Below are 14,248 nucleotides of genomic sequence, written 5' to 3'. Positions count from 1 at the left end.
CCAGATGGTGCCGATTGTGCAGATCAGTTTATCAGAGTGAAAATCAATGCACCAGGGCAGCAGGTGGGTGCATGAGAATTCCCCGATGGGACGATTTTGCGAATGGACTCACTAGGGACAATCACAAATCAGAATCAGGCTTCATTACTACAGATGCTTGCTGTGAAATGTGTCGCTCTGCAGCAGCAGTACAGTGCAACACATAAAATATATTCTGCTGCATAATATACAAAAAGCAAATAACTGGTGCAAAATAGAGAAAAAAGTAGTGAGGTAGTGTTGATGGGTTCATGGACTGTTCAGAAAACTGATGGAAGAGGGGAAGAAGCTGTTCTTAAAATGTTGAGAGTGTGCCTTCTGCCCCCTCCCTCATGGTAGCAACAAGAAGAGCATGGTCCTGGGTGGTGGAAGTCCTCAACAATGATTGCCAGCTTACTGAGGCATCACATTTTGAAGATGCCCTTGCTGGTGCCCACGATGAAGCCGGCTGAGTTTACAATTCCTATCCTGCGCAGTGGCCCCTTCATACCGATGATGTATCTATTGTACATAAGACCACAAGATATAGGAGCAGAATTAGGCTATTTGGCTCATGGAGTCTGCTCCACCATTTCATCATGGCTGATCCATTTTTCCTCTCAGCCCCAGTCTCCTGTTTTCTTCCGGTATCCTTTATGGCCTAACTAGTCAAGACTCTATCAACCTCTGCCTTAAACATAAATACAGACTTGACCTTCTCAGCTGCCTGTGACAACTAATTCCATAGATTCACCAATCTCTTGCTAAAGAAATTCCTCCTCATGTCTGCTCTAAGTGGTCAACCCTCTAAACTGAGGCTGTGTCCTCTGGTCTTAGACTCTCCCACCATAGGAAATATTCTTTCCACATCCACTCTATCAAGGCCTTTCCCTTTCAAGGGGGATCTTGATGACAGTGAGGACAATATGAGTGAAGTTGATGTTTTGGAGCATGTTGATATTAAGAGAGAGGAGGTGTTGAAGTTGTTAAAATACATTAGGATGGGTAAGTCCCCAGGGCCTGATGGAATATTCTCCAGGCTGCTCCACGAGGCGAGGGAAGAGATTGTTGAGCCTCTGGCTAGGATCTTTATGTCCTTGTTGTCCACACCAATGGTACTGGAGGATTGGAGGGAGGTGAATATTGTCCCCTTGTTCAAAAAAGGTAGTAGGGATAGTCTGAGTAATTATAGACCAGTGAGCCTTACGTCTGTGGTGGGAAAGCTGTTGGAAAAGATTCTTAGAGATAGGATCTATGGGCATTTAGAGAATCATGGTCTGATCAGGGACAGTCAGCATGGCTTTGTGAAGGGCAGATCGTGTCTATCAAGCCTGGTAGAGTTCTTTGAGGAGGTGACCAGGCATATAGATGAGGGTAGTGCAGTGGATGTGATCTACATGGATTTTAGTAAGGCATTTGACAAGGTACCACACAGTAGGCTTATTCAGAAAGTCAGAAGGCATGGGATCCTGGGAAGTTTGGCCAGGTGGATTCAGAATTGGCTTGCCTGCAGAAAGCAGAGGATCACGGTGGAGGGAATACATTCGGATTGGAGGGTTGTGACTGGTGGTGTCCCACAAAGATCAGTTCTGGGACCTCTACTTTTTGTGATTTTTGTTAACGACCTGGATGTGAGTGTAGAAGGGTGGGTTGGCAAATTTGCAGACGACACAAAGGTTGGTGGTGGTGTAGATAGTGTTGAGGATTGTCAAAGATTGCAGAGAGACATTGATAGGATGCAGAAGTGGGCTGAGAAGTGGCAGATGGAGTTCAACCCGGAAAAGTGTGAGGTGGTACACTTTGGAAGGGCAAACTCCAAGGCAGAGTACAAAGTAAATGGTACAATACTTGGTAGTGTGGAGGAGCAGAGGGATCTGGGGGTACATGTCCACAGATCCCTGAAAGTTGCCTCTCAGGTAGATAGGGTAGTTAAGAAAGCTTATGGAGTGTTAGCTTTCATAAGTCGAGGGATAGAGTTTAAGAGTCGCGGGGTAATGATGCAGTTCTATAAAACTCTAGTTAGGCCACACTTGGAGTACTGTGTCCAGTTCTGGTCGCCTCACTATAGGAAGGATGTGGAAGCATTGGAAAGGGTACAGAGGAGATTTACCAGGATGCTGCCTGGTTTAGAGAGTATGGATTATGATCAGAGATTAAGGGAGTTAGGGCTTTACTCTCTGGAGAGGAGGATGAAAGGAGACATGATAGAGGTATACAAGATATTAAGAGGAATCGATAGAGTGGACAGCCAGCACCTCTTCCCCAGGGCACCACTGCTCAATACAAGAAGACATGGCTTTAAGGTAAGGGGAGGAAAGTTCAAGGGGGATATTAGAGGAAGGTTTTTTACTCAGAGAGTGGTTGGTGTGTGGAATGCACTGCCTGAGGCAGATACACTAGTGAAGTTTAAGAGACTACTAGACAGATATATGGAGGAATTTAAGGTGGAGGGTTATATGAGAGGCAGGGTTTAAGGGTCAGCACAACATCGTGGGCTGAAGGGCCTGTACTGTGCTGTATTTTTCTATGTTTACCATTCGATAGGTTTCAATAAAGTCACAACTCATTCTTCTGAATTCTAGTGAATATAGGCCCAGAGTGTCACAACCACAAATTCAGCAGCACAGCAGATACAGCAATTGCACTTGTGAATTTGCACGTGTCAGCTAATTGTTATTTAATCATGATAGTATTTAGCTCCATACTTGTCACAGTGCTTGTCGAGACTTAGATAGAGCACAGCAACGCTTTGCTGCCTGCTTTCAGCCTTGCCTGAGAAATTGGACTTTCGAGACAACTGATGCTGAAAACTAGTGGTATTTGTTTAATGTTTAGATTTTCTTTCCAGCCACAGTGTTGGCATTATTTCCCATTTGAGAGTTTTAGTTAATGGCCCTATTTGGCCTAGCGTTTATTGTTTATTTTCCCTTTAACATTGTTCGCATTAAAGTCTGTGAACTATCGACCTACTTCAGTGTCTCTCACTCTGCACTTGGGCCATATCCGAACCAGGTAACACAGCATCAAATGTACTTCAAATGACAAGCTGTTCAAATCTGGAATCATATTCATGAACTTCCTTTGAACCCTCTCCAGTTTCAGCATATCCTTTCTGAGATAAGAGACCCAAAACTGCTCTTAATACTCCAAGTGAGGCCTCTCCAGGGCTTTATAAAGTCTCAACATTACATCCTTGCTTTTATATTCTAGTCCTCTTGAAATAAGCGTCAACATTGTATTTGCCTTCCTCACCACAGACTCAACCTACAAATAAATCTTTAGGGAATCATAAGACAATAAGACATCAGAGCAGAAGTAGGCCATTTGGCCCATTGAGTCTGCTCTGCCATTCAATATTGGCTGATCTTTTTTTTTCTCCTCCTCAACCCCGTTTCCTGGCCTTCTCCTCATAACCTTTGATGCCATGTCCAATCAAAAACCAATCAATCTCTGCCTTACATACACCCATGACCTGGTCTCCACAGCTGCATGTGGCACAAAAATTCCACTAATTCACCACCCTATGGCTAAAGACATCTCTCCACATCTGTTTTGAATGGATGCCCCTCTGTACTGAGGCTGTGCCTTCTTGTCCTACACTCCCCCACAATGGAAAACATCTTTTCCACGTCTACTCTGTCTAGACCTTCCAACATTTGAAAGGTTTCAATGAGATTCCCCCCCCATTCTTTTAAATTCCAGCAAGTACATACCCAGAGACATCAAACATTCCTTGTATGATAACCCTTTCATTCCTGGAATCATCCTTGTGAACCTCCTCTGGACCCTCTCCAATGCCAGCACATCTTTTCTTAGATAAGGAGTCCAAAACTGTTCACAATACTCAAGGTGAGGCCTCACCAGTGCCTTATAAAGCCTCAGCATCACATCCTTGCTCTTGTATTCTAGACCTCTTGAAATGAATGCTAACATTCCATTTGCCTTCCTCACCACCAACTCAACCTGCAAGTTAACCTTTAGGGTGTTCTGAACAAGGACTCCCAAGTCCCTTTGCATCTCAGATTTTTGGCTTTTCTCCTCATTTAGAAAATAGTCTCCACATTTATTTTTGCTATCAAAGTGCATATTTCATTTGGCACTTTCTTGCCTATTCTCCTAATCTGTCTAAGTCCTTCTGCATCCTACCTGTTTCTTCAATACTACCTGCCCCTCCACCAGTCTTCGTATCATCTGCATCTATTCCATCATATAAATCATTATATGCAGCATCAAAAGAAGTGGCTCCAACACCATCCCCTGGGGAAAACCATTAGTCACTGGCAGCCACTCAGAAAAGTCTCCTTCTATTCCCACTCGCTGCCTCCTACCAATCAGCCAATGCTCTAACCATGTTAATAACTTTCCTGTAATATCATGGGCTCTTAACTTGGTAAGCAGCCTCATGTGTGGCACCTTATCAAAGGCCTTCTGAAACTCCAAATATACAACATCCACTATATCCCCTTTATCTATCCTAGTTGTAATCTCCTCAAAGAATTCCAACAGGTTTGTCAAGCAAGATTCTTCTTTAAGGAAAGCATGCTGATGTCCTATCTTGTCCTGTATCACCAAGTACTCCATAACCTCAACAATTGACTCCAATATTTCCCCAACCATTGAGGTCAGGCTAATTGGTCTATAATTTCCTTTCCTCTGCCTTCCTCCTCTCTTAAAGAATGGAGTGACATTTGCAATTTTCCAGTCCTCTGGCACCATGCCAGAGTCCAATGACTTTTGAAAGATCATTGCTAATGCCACCACAATCTCTATAACGCTACCTCTTTCAGAACCCTAGGGTGCAGTTCATCTTGTCTGGGTGACTTATGTACCTTTAGGTCTTTCCATTTTTTGAGCATCTTCTCCCTTATAATAGTAACTGCACCCACTATTCTTCCTTCATGCACTACAACATCTGGCACACTGCTAGTGTCTTCCACAGTGAAGACTGATGCAAAATACTCATTTAGTTCATCTTCCATCTCCTTGTCCCCGTTATTATTTCTCCTGCCTCATTTTCTAGCAGTCCCATATCCACTTTCATCTCTTTTTATTTTTTTACATGCTTGGAAGAGCTTTTACTATTCACTTTGATATTATTTGCTAGCTTGCTTTCATATTCTATCTTTTCCCTTCTAATGATACCTTTAGTTGTTCTCTGTAGGCTTCTAAAAACTTCCCAATCCTGTCTCCCCACTAATTTTTGCTCTGTTGCGTGCCCTCTCTTTTGTTTTTACATTAGCTTTGACTTCCTGTGTCAGCTACAGTTGTACTATTTTGCCATTTAAGTATTTCTTCATTTTTGGAATACACATGTCCTGCACCTTCCTAATTTTTCCCAGAAACGCACACCATTGCTGCTCTGCTGACATCCCTGCCAGCAGCTCCTTCCAATTTATTTTGGCCAACTCCTCTCTCATACCACTGTAATTTCCCTTACTCCACTGAAACACTGCTACATCAGGCTTTTATTTCTTCCTATCAAATTTCAAGTTAAGCTCAATTATATTGTGATCACTGGTTTCTATAGGGTCTTTTACCTTAAGCTCCATATTCACCTCCAGTTCATTACGTAACACCCAATTCAGTATAGCTGATTCCCTAGTAGGCTCAACAACAAACTGCTCTAAACAGCCATCTCTTAGGCATTCAACAAACTCACTCTCAAGATCCATTACCAACCTGATTTTCCTAATTGACCTGCTTGTTAAAATCTCCCATGACTATCATAACATTGCCCTTTTGATACACCTTTTCTATTTCCTGTTATAACCTGTGGTCCACATCCCAGCTACTGTTGGGAGACCTGTATATAACTGCCATCAGGGTCCGTTTACCCTTGCAGTTTCTTAACTCAACCCACAAGGATTCAACATCTTTTGATCCTGTGTCACATCTTTCTACTGACTTGATGCCATTCCTTACCAGTAGAGCCACACCTCCCCCTCCGCCTACCTTCCTATCCCTCCGACACAATGTGTAACCTTGGACATTCAGCTCCCAACGACAACCATCCTTCAGCCACGATTCAGTGATGGCCGCAACACCATACTTAACAATCTGTAATAGTGCAATAAGTTCATCCATCTTATTTCTTATACTCCATGCATTGAGATACAACACAATCCTGCACGAGAACTCCCAAGTCCCTTTCTTTGTGCCTCAGTTTTTTGTATTTTCTCTTCATTTAGAAAATAGGCAACCCTTTAATTTCTTCTATCAAAGTGTATTTGCCTATTCTCCTAATCTAAATACTTTTGTAGCCTCTCTACTTCCTCAAAACTACCTGTCCCTCCACCTACCTTCGTATCATCTGCAAACTCTGCAACAAAGCCATCAATTTTATCTTCTAAATCATTGACTTATAACGTAAAAAGGAAATTTGCTAGTGACACTCATGGAAGTCAGGAGTAGATTGCAACTCTCTGAATCAGGTGTTTTATTGGATGTTCATAACACAGAAATAACAGTGTATCATGGCAGCTGGAACCATCTCACTGTAACAAATAACCTGCCCTGTGCTCCTTTATACTGGATAGCTGAAGGGAATCTTCTCTGATCAGCATCCACATCAGGACCACCAGATAGCTACTTTCCCCAAGCAGTAAGGCTGATCAACAGCTCCACATACTAACCCACCCCACCGCCATGAGTTTATTATTTCCTGTCAGAGTCATCTCCTGTAAAGACATTGCTGTACCAAGTGTCACTTTATGTACAATCAGTGTATATCAGCTATCTTATGTACTTATTTTTATTGTACCTTTTTATTATTGTGTTCTTTCTCTTGTGTTTCTTTTTTGCTACATCTGATCCAGAGTAACCATTATTTCATTCTCCTTTGTATTGGTGTACTGGAAATGACACTAAACAATCCTGAATCTTCAGTCTTGAATAAAAACAGCCTCTTGGACAACAAGTACAGTCTTAATTTACATTACCATGACATCTCATGCTTACAGTCAGAAAAACAAAGTACATAACCAGTTATACTACAAGTTTCTGAAAATCCACTAAACATTTACAGGTAAGCAGGTAATTATACAAGCATGTAAACAAGCATAAAGAAAGTTAAACTACAAAATCAAACAATTTAGACCCTAATCCAACGGACTGATATTAGCATCGTTAACAAAGTACTGGAGGAACTCAACAGATAGACATGGGGATGAAGGACATCCATGGTTGTCAGGTTTTCCCAGGTCCTTGCGAGCAGGAGGTACGAGGAAGCACAAGGGCTGGTGAGTCAGTGTGTTCGGAGTTTGTGCCACAGGGTTCTGTCATTGACTGGTCCAGGGAGTTGATACCAGACATGGGTGCCTGAAGTCTGGATGTCACAGCCCTGGAGGCCCGTCCTGGAGGTGGAGCACTGTTGTGTTTGTGGTGGGAGAGAGGAAAGGGTCTTATTTTGTTGCTTGTTGTGTTCTGTGTTGCTCTGCTGAGCATTGCGGGCACGCTATGTTGGTGCCAGAATGCGTGGCGACACTTGTGGGCTACTCCCAGCACATCCTTGAGTTCTGTTGCCTGTGAACAGAAATGACACATTTCACTGTCTGTCTTAGTTTACATCTGATCAATAAATCTGAATCTGAACGCTTGATGTCAAGGGTAATCGCTCTTACTTCATCTCAGAAATTCAGCTCTTTGGTCCATGATGGGAACACTGCTCTGGAGCGACAAAACGCATGCCAGGCATTGGCGAAGAGCTTCTGCTCAGTAATGCTGTCAGGGCTGTTACTAATGTTAGCTGTGCAATGGCATGGGATCACCTGGTGTACAGGAACCATCACTGATATTAGATATGCAGCGGAATGGGATTGCTCGGTGCTGATCTATTACCGATGCCAGATGAGCAATGCGTTGAGATCATTCAATTCAATTACTGACACTCGGTGAAGGGGCGGGTGGGTGCAGATCACAGTATGGGTGACCATCACTGGTATTTAGTTGTTCAGTGGGGTGACATCGTTAGAGAGAAGGCCAGGAGCCTGAAGACACACACTCAAAGTTTTAGGAGCAGTTTCCTCTCCTCAGCCATCAGATTTCCCAGCAAACAGTGAACCCACGAACACTACCCTCACAATTCTTGTTCTTTTTTTGAAACGCTTATTTTTCATATACATTTCTTATTATAAATTATAGTATGTTTTTAATGTATTACAGTCACAGAGTAGCAAATTTCACGACAAATGCTAGTGATGATAAACCTGATGATTCTGATTCAGCACAGGAGCAGCTATTAACTTGGCTGTTCTGAGAGTGCAGTTTCTGATCTGATTCCAGGAGGCACCCTGCCACTGGAGCCTCATTTCACGTGCGAAGTCCACTGCTCTGACAATTGCACAAAGCTGTCAACAGCTCTGAAAACTTACTATTAAAAGTGTGCTTTCTCAAGGGCCTGTCTCTGCACCCTCCCATCAGCCTGTGAGATTACCGGACACTTAAAACATATTAATTTCTTTTTCAAATTTCTACTGTATTTATTCATTTTTTTTATTTATAGCTACAGCACGTTAACAGGAGCCCTTCCAGCCGGTTAGACCCACAAGACCAATTAACCTTCTAACCCGTACGTCTTTGGAATGTGGAAGGAAACCAGAGCTCCAGACGACTCCCATGTGGTCAAGGGCAGAATGCACAAACTCCTTACAAACAGTGGCAGGAATTGAACCCATGTCGCCGGTGCTGAAGGCCCATTACGTTAACCATGACACTCCATGCCACCTCAGCTTATTTTCCTTCATTATTTACTCTCCCCTTGTATTTACCCAGTGTGACATGCCTTCTTTGAAGTCTGGTTCATGTCTGCATTGTCCTTTCTGATTGGTTCAGAAGGCACACAACTGCTTTTCCAGTTCACCCAGGATGCAGTTCCCCAAATTCCCCTGCACGTCCAACAATGAGTTATGTTTTTCAGGCATTTGAAACCACTTGAGAACAAAGCTAACTAAATGCCACAGGGGGAATTCCCTATCTCACTGTGAATTGTAAGATGCTCCTTTGTCCCTTTCAAAACAGTAGGAAAATCTCAGCCAGTCAGACTCTGCAGAGAGGGCAATGGTCTGTTTTCGATGCTCTGGCATCAAACTGGAGGGATGTAAGAGTTATGTCTTTGAAACAACGCACTACAAAGCAACTCACACAAAATACTGGAGGAACTCAGCAGGTACAGAGGGGAATAAACGGCTGGTGTTGCAGGCTGAGGCCCTTATTACATTTTATAACTTCAAAGCATTAAACTAATTCAAATGAAGGCACGGGAGTACGAAATGTGGGTATAACTTCGAGTTTACCATTAAGTGAGGTGCGCACATATCTTCTGGTAGCGTGAAGACATATGCAGTTCAAATATTTATACATATAACCCATAACGAATTGTTTAAATGAACAAGAATGTTTAATCAAATAATTTATATACATATATAGATAAAAGATTACTCAATTCTTTGAAATATTAAATACACAATACTCCTCTCATAAAATGCATCTCAACTGTATACATAGTTTACTACGTATACAACTATCGTATACATACAGGCATCCACATCACAGTAAATTTCAAATTGCTCCATTCAGGCCTAAAGATTTAATCACTGTGGAGGATTTCTTACTCCTGTGAGATAACGTCTTTCATTCTGCCTGGCAGGTGAGATGTGTGAGTGTGAAGCAGTCTCAGGTTCTGGGCCTCCTCTGTGGTGCTGTGGGAGCCCACTCTGAGACCGCAGCGAGTGGTTCTGACAGCGGTAGCCACCTTTCTTCTCTAACAGGTGACTCTGCTCTCCTCAGCTGATCGGTGTGTTGTCTCCGGCTGACATCAGATGCTATCTTCACTGTGTAGGAGAGTGAGAAACCTCTTCAAGAGGACTGCCGTTCCAGAACATTTAGTCAGTGACAATGGACCACAGTCTGTGGGTGAACAGTTTCAATCACCCCTGAAATTGAATAGAATGAGGCATACTACATCTGCACCAAACCACCCAGACGGGCGCAAAGTTTTATCCAGAGTCTAAAGATCGCTTGCTTGAGCAATGTCAGTGGAACACACTACACTGACACTGTCAGTTCTGTCCCTAATCCTTCTACCCCATCTACCCCCCTTTGACCCTCTCTATAGCCCCTCGCTTGTCCAGGAGTGAAACGTTGAACCTCAATTCGTCTCAGCTGCTTGTCCTGCATCCTGAGATTGGGCTTGAGGAGATCCAAGCCTGAAGGCGAGGGCTGACGCAGGAACGGCCCAGCTGGGGGGTTGCTGGTTGTGCAGTGTGTTGTACGCAGGGAGGGATTGGTGAGCTTCTGAGTCAGTGCAGAGTGTTCCACTGGAATTGCTCGCAGTGCGGTTTTCAGACTCTGGCTGGGCCTTTCCGCGATTTGTAGCTGGGCAGTAGGGTGCAGTTATGTCTTGTTCCACTAAGAATGATTGAAACTGTTCCCCCTTGAACTGTGGTCCATTGTCACAGGCTAGGTGGTTTGGAACACCAGTCCTTGAAAAGAGACTTCTCAATACATCAACAGTGTGTGAGGATGTAATGGAGACCGTTGGGATTACTTCTGGCCACTTCATAGTTGCATCCACTGCTACCAAGAAATTTGTGCCCATGAATAGTCCGGTGAAAGCCAGAGGAATCCTCTGCCAGGGCAACGCAGGACAATCTCAGGGACTGAGAGGCTCCTTCTGGACATGTTGGCATCTGTATAGTGCCAGGCCAGCAGACAAAGCTTTGAGGCAAAGTTTTCACTTTGACTACGCCTAGATGACCAGCATGTAGATCCTCCAACACTTCAGCTCTCAGCTTGGATGGTGCAGATACTCCCAATCCCCACATAAGGTAACCCCTGTCAAGGGTAAGTTCATCACAGCGATGGCAACAATGGAGGAACTAGAATTTCTGCTGCACATTCCAGCCATGTTGGGTGGCCATGCAGACCTGACACAGTGTGGGGTCTTTTCTGGTTTCCCATTGGACCACCTCTGCTGTAATAGGGAGACTTTCCACTTGCATTAGGGAGAATACATCAAGAGGAGTGTCTTTTTCAGTAAATTTTTCCAATGCTTCCATTTCCAGGGTGTGGTGATCTACATATACCTGTCTGGACACACCCCCTGCTGACTGCTCCTGTGGCTCCTCCCACAGACCCCGGTATAAAGGCGATTGAGGCCTGAACCCGGCCTCTCAGTCTCCAGGATGTAGTATGGTGGTCACTCGCTGCTTGTTCCTTCTTCCAGTCAATAAAATTGATGCACCATCAATAACTCACTCTGAGACGTAAAGGCGATGTGAAGGCCACATTTCCCTATCTGGATAACATCACCATCTGTGGTTGCGACTGGTCGGATCACAACGCCAACCTCCAACGATTTTTCCAAGTGGCCGAAGCTCTGAACCTTACTTATAACAGGGACAAGTGTGTGTTCGGAACCACCCGACTCGCTATCCTTGGGTATGTCGTGGAAAACGGGGTCATTGGCCCTGATCCCGACCGTATGCGCCCCCTGTTAGAACTCCCTCTTCCCACCACTCTCAAAGCCCTCAGACGGTGCCTGGGTTTTTTTTTCCTATTACGCCCAATGGGTCCCCCATTACGTAGACAAGGCCCGCCCCCTGGTCAAGTCTACCACTTTTCCCCTCTCTGCTGAGGCCTGCGCGGCCTTCAGCTGCATTAAAGGGGACATTGCCAAAGCAACGATGCATGCGGTGGACGAGCCCATTCCCTTCCAAGTAGAGAGTGCCGCCTCCGATTTCGCGCTGGCTGCTACCCTCAATCAGGCAGGCAGGCCAGTAGCATTCTTTTCTCGTACCCTTCAAGGCTCTGAAATTTGGCACTCAGCGGTGGAGAAAGAAGCCCGGGCCATAGCGGAAGCTATTAGGCACTGGAGGCACTATCTCGCCAGCAAAAGGTTCACCTTGCTGATCGACCAGCTCTCAGTTGCGTTCATGTTCAGCAACCAACAGCGGGGCAAAATCAAAAATGGTAAGTGTACAATGTCCTGGGTATGTTACTCAAAATGGCCTCTTTGGTTTGTTACAAGTAGGAATGTTTCTTTGTCGGATAAGTGTTTCTCTCGCCGTTGTTTCACTTTAGAATGGCTGATATGGTAATTGTATTCATTTGTTAATCAATGGGGAATGTCATTGTGTCTTGTGATGCTGGGAACTTGGGGGAGGGGTTTTCGCGGGTTTTTTTGGAGAGGCCGAGGAAGACGCTGAGGAAGGTGGACGTGTGTTGGACTGCTCGTAAGACCACCGGGGTGGTCCCAGGTGCGATGGCCGGATGGGTCGATTGGTTCGTTGATTGAGCTCCGACGAGTGCACTAAACAGACTGAACTTTGATAAGTTGGCACTTTTTGTTTTTTTCCTTGTATATATATATTGTATTGCCTACTATTTTTTAAATTTTAGTAAACTCTTTAAAGTGTATTTCATAACGGTATTTGTTGTGTGTTTGATACTGTTGGCGGGCGCGAGGCATTAACTCGATTCTCACAGCACCTGCGTGTACGGGAGGTGGGTTGGAGAGTGGCTGGATCTCCTTTTTCCCCTAGACATATACCAGCCTGATGGGTAAGGGTTACATTTGTGGGGGGCTCGTCCCGGATTGGATTGTCAGGGGCTGTGGAGTCACGCAGGCAGCAAAGGATTGTCAGGGGCTGTGGAATCGCGCAGGCAGCAGAGCGGAGATGGACAGAGATAAGTTTGTTTGTTGGTGCCAGTTTGAAGATGTACCAGTACAGTACGCATGCGTAGTGAGCAGAGTGGATGTTCGAGTTTCAGGAGACGTGATAGTGAGGGGTTTAAGTTCGGTGAAGGGTATTGGGCAAGTAGAATTGGTAGCTAGACGGTGTGGTAAAGAGGTGGAGTCTAGCTGGGTGTTGGTTCGTACGAGTGCTGAAGTCAGGACGGTGGAACTGCCGGAGACGGTCAGTGTACCGGGGGAGGAGGGGCCGTGGGGTCTCCACTCCTACAAGGACGAGGCTGAGGAGACATCGGGGGAGGAGTTAGAGCTAGAGGTGGACCCCAGAGAGGTGCCCGGCACTAGTAAAGGGAGGTGGGAGGAGGGAGTCGGGACTAAGCCCCGCTCCCCAGGTAGGGTGGAAGCCTCGGAGCTGGCAGCCGCACTTAATTCCCTGGTGGGGGTGGCCGAGAGGCCACGGCTGAAGCTGGGGGTGTTCTCCGGAGCCAAGCCTACTCCGGATGGGGAGGTGGACTTTGAGACCTGGATCGAGCATACGTCTTTGATGTTAGAGGAGTGGCCAGGCTCAGAGGAGGAGAAGAGGCAGCGATTGGTGGGAAGTTTGAGGGGTTTAGCAGCCAAAACCGTCCGGGAGTTGAAAGCTGAGAAGCCTGGGGCCTCAGTGGAGGACTGCCTAGAAGTTTTGGAGGGAGCATTTGGGTTGTCAGGGGAACCCTGGCTGCTTTTAGCAGAGTTTCAACGCCTGGAACAATGGAGAGGGGAAAAGCTCTCCGAGTACATATTTAGGATGGAGGGGATGCTCTTGGGGCTGCGGCGCCGGGGGTGGGGGGGTAGTGAAGGCAACTGACGTGGCTAGCGTGAGGATGAGTCAGCTATTCAGTGGCTCTCTGGAGGAGGACAAGGTGGCGTGGACTATCCGGCAGGCTTATAGGAAAGGTCCCCCTCCATCCTTCGGGCAACTGATTAGAGAGGTGCGAGAGGAAGAGAGAGCGTTGGGGCGGAAAAGGGGCACGGGCCTTCGGGAGCAATCCTCAGTGATACAGGAAGTGGGGCTGAGTGGAGGAATGACAATCCCCCAGGGAGTAGGGAACCCCCTTTGGAGGGGAGGGACAGGGGAGGTACCTACTCTCAGGGGCGATCAGTGCAGTGGATTGGGAGCAGGAGCCGTCCTGGGAGAGGAGGGGCGGCCGGCAGTGTGTGCTTTAACTGTGGGAAAGAGGGGCATTTCAGGCGGGACTGTGGAAGGCTGAGGGTGTGCTATAGCTGTGGAGAGGAGGGTCACTTTAGGTGGGATTGTGAGAGACAAGGAGTCCCGCGGAGGACAAGCCCCCCTGCGACTAAGAAGGGAGAGGTGTCGGGGAAACTTAGGAGAGGCTCAGTGAGGGAATGGACTGGAGCCTCTGGAGGAACACGTTCCCAGAGATCAGCCGGAAGACCACCGGGTGCCCACGCCTCTGTTCCGGATGGGCTGGTAGGACCCCGTGCCAGTGTGGGTCTACGGATAGAGGGAATTTACGCAAAAGCCGTTCTTGATACGGGATC

This window comes from Hypanus sabinus, chromosome 1, assembly GCF_030144855.1.
Source record: "Hypanus sabinus isolate sHypSab1 chromosome 1, sHypSab1.hap1, whole genome shotgun sequence".
Taxonomy (NCBI): Eukaryota; Metazoa; Chordata; class Chondrichthyes; order Myliobatiformes; family Dasyatidae; genus Hypanus; species Hypanus sabinus.
Note: the sequence above shows the minus strand (reverse complement) of the source record.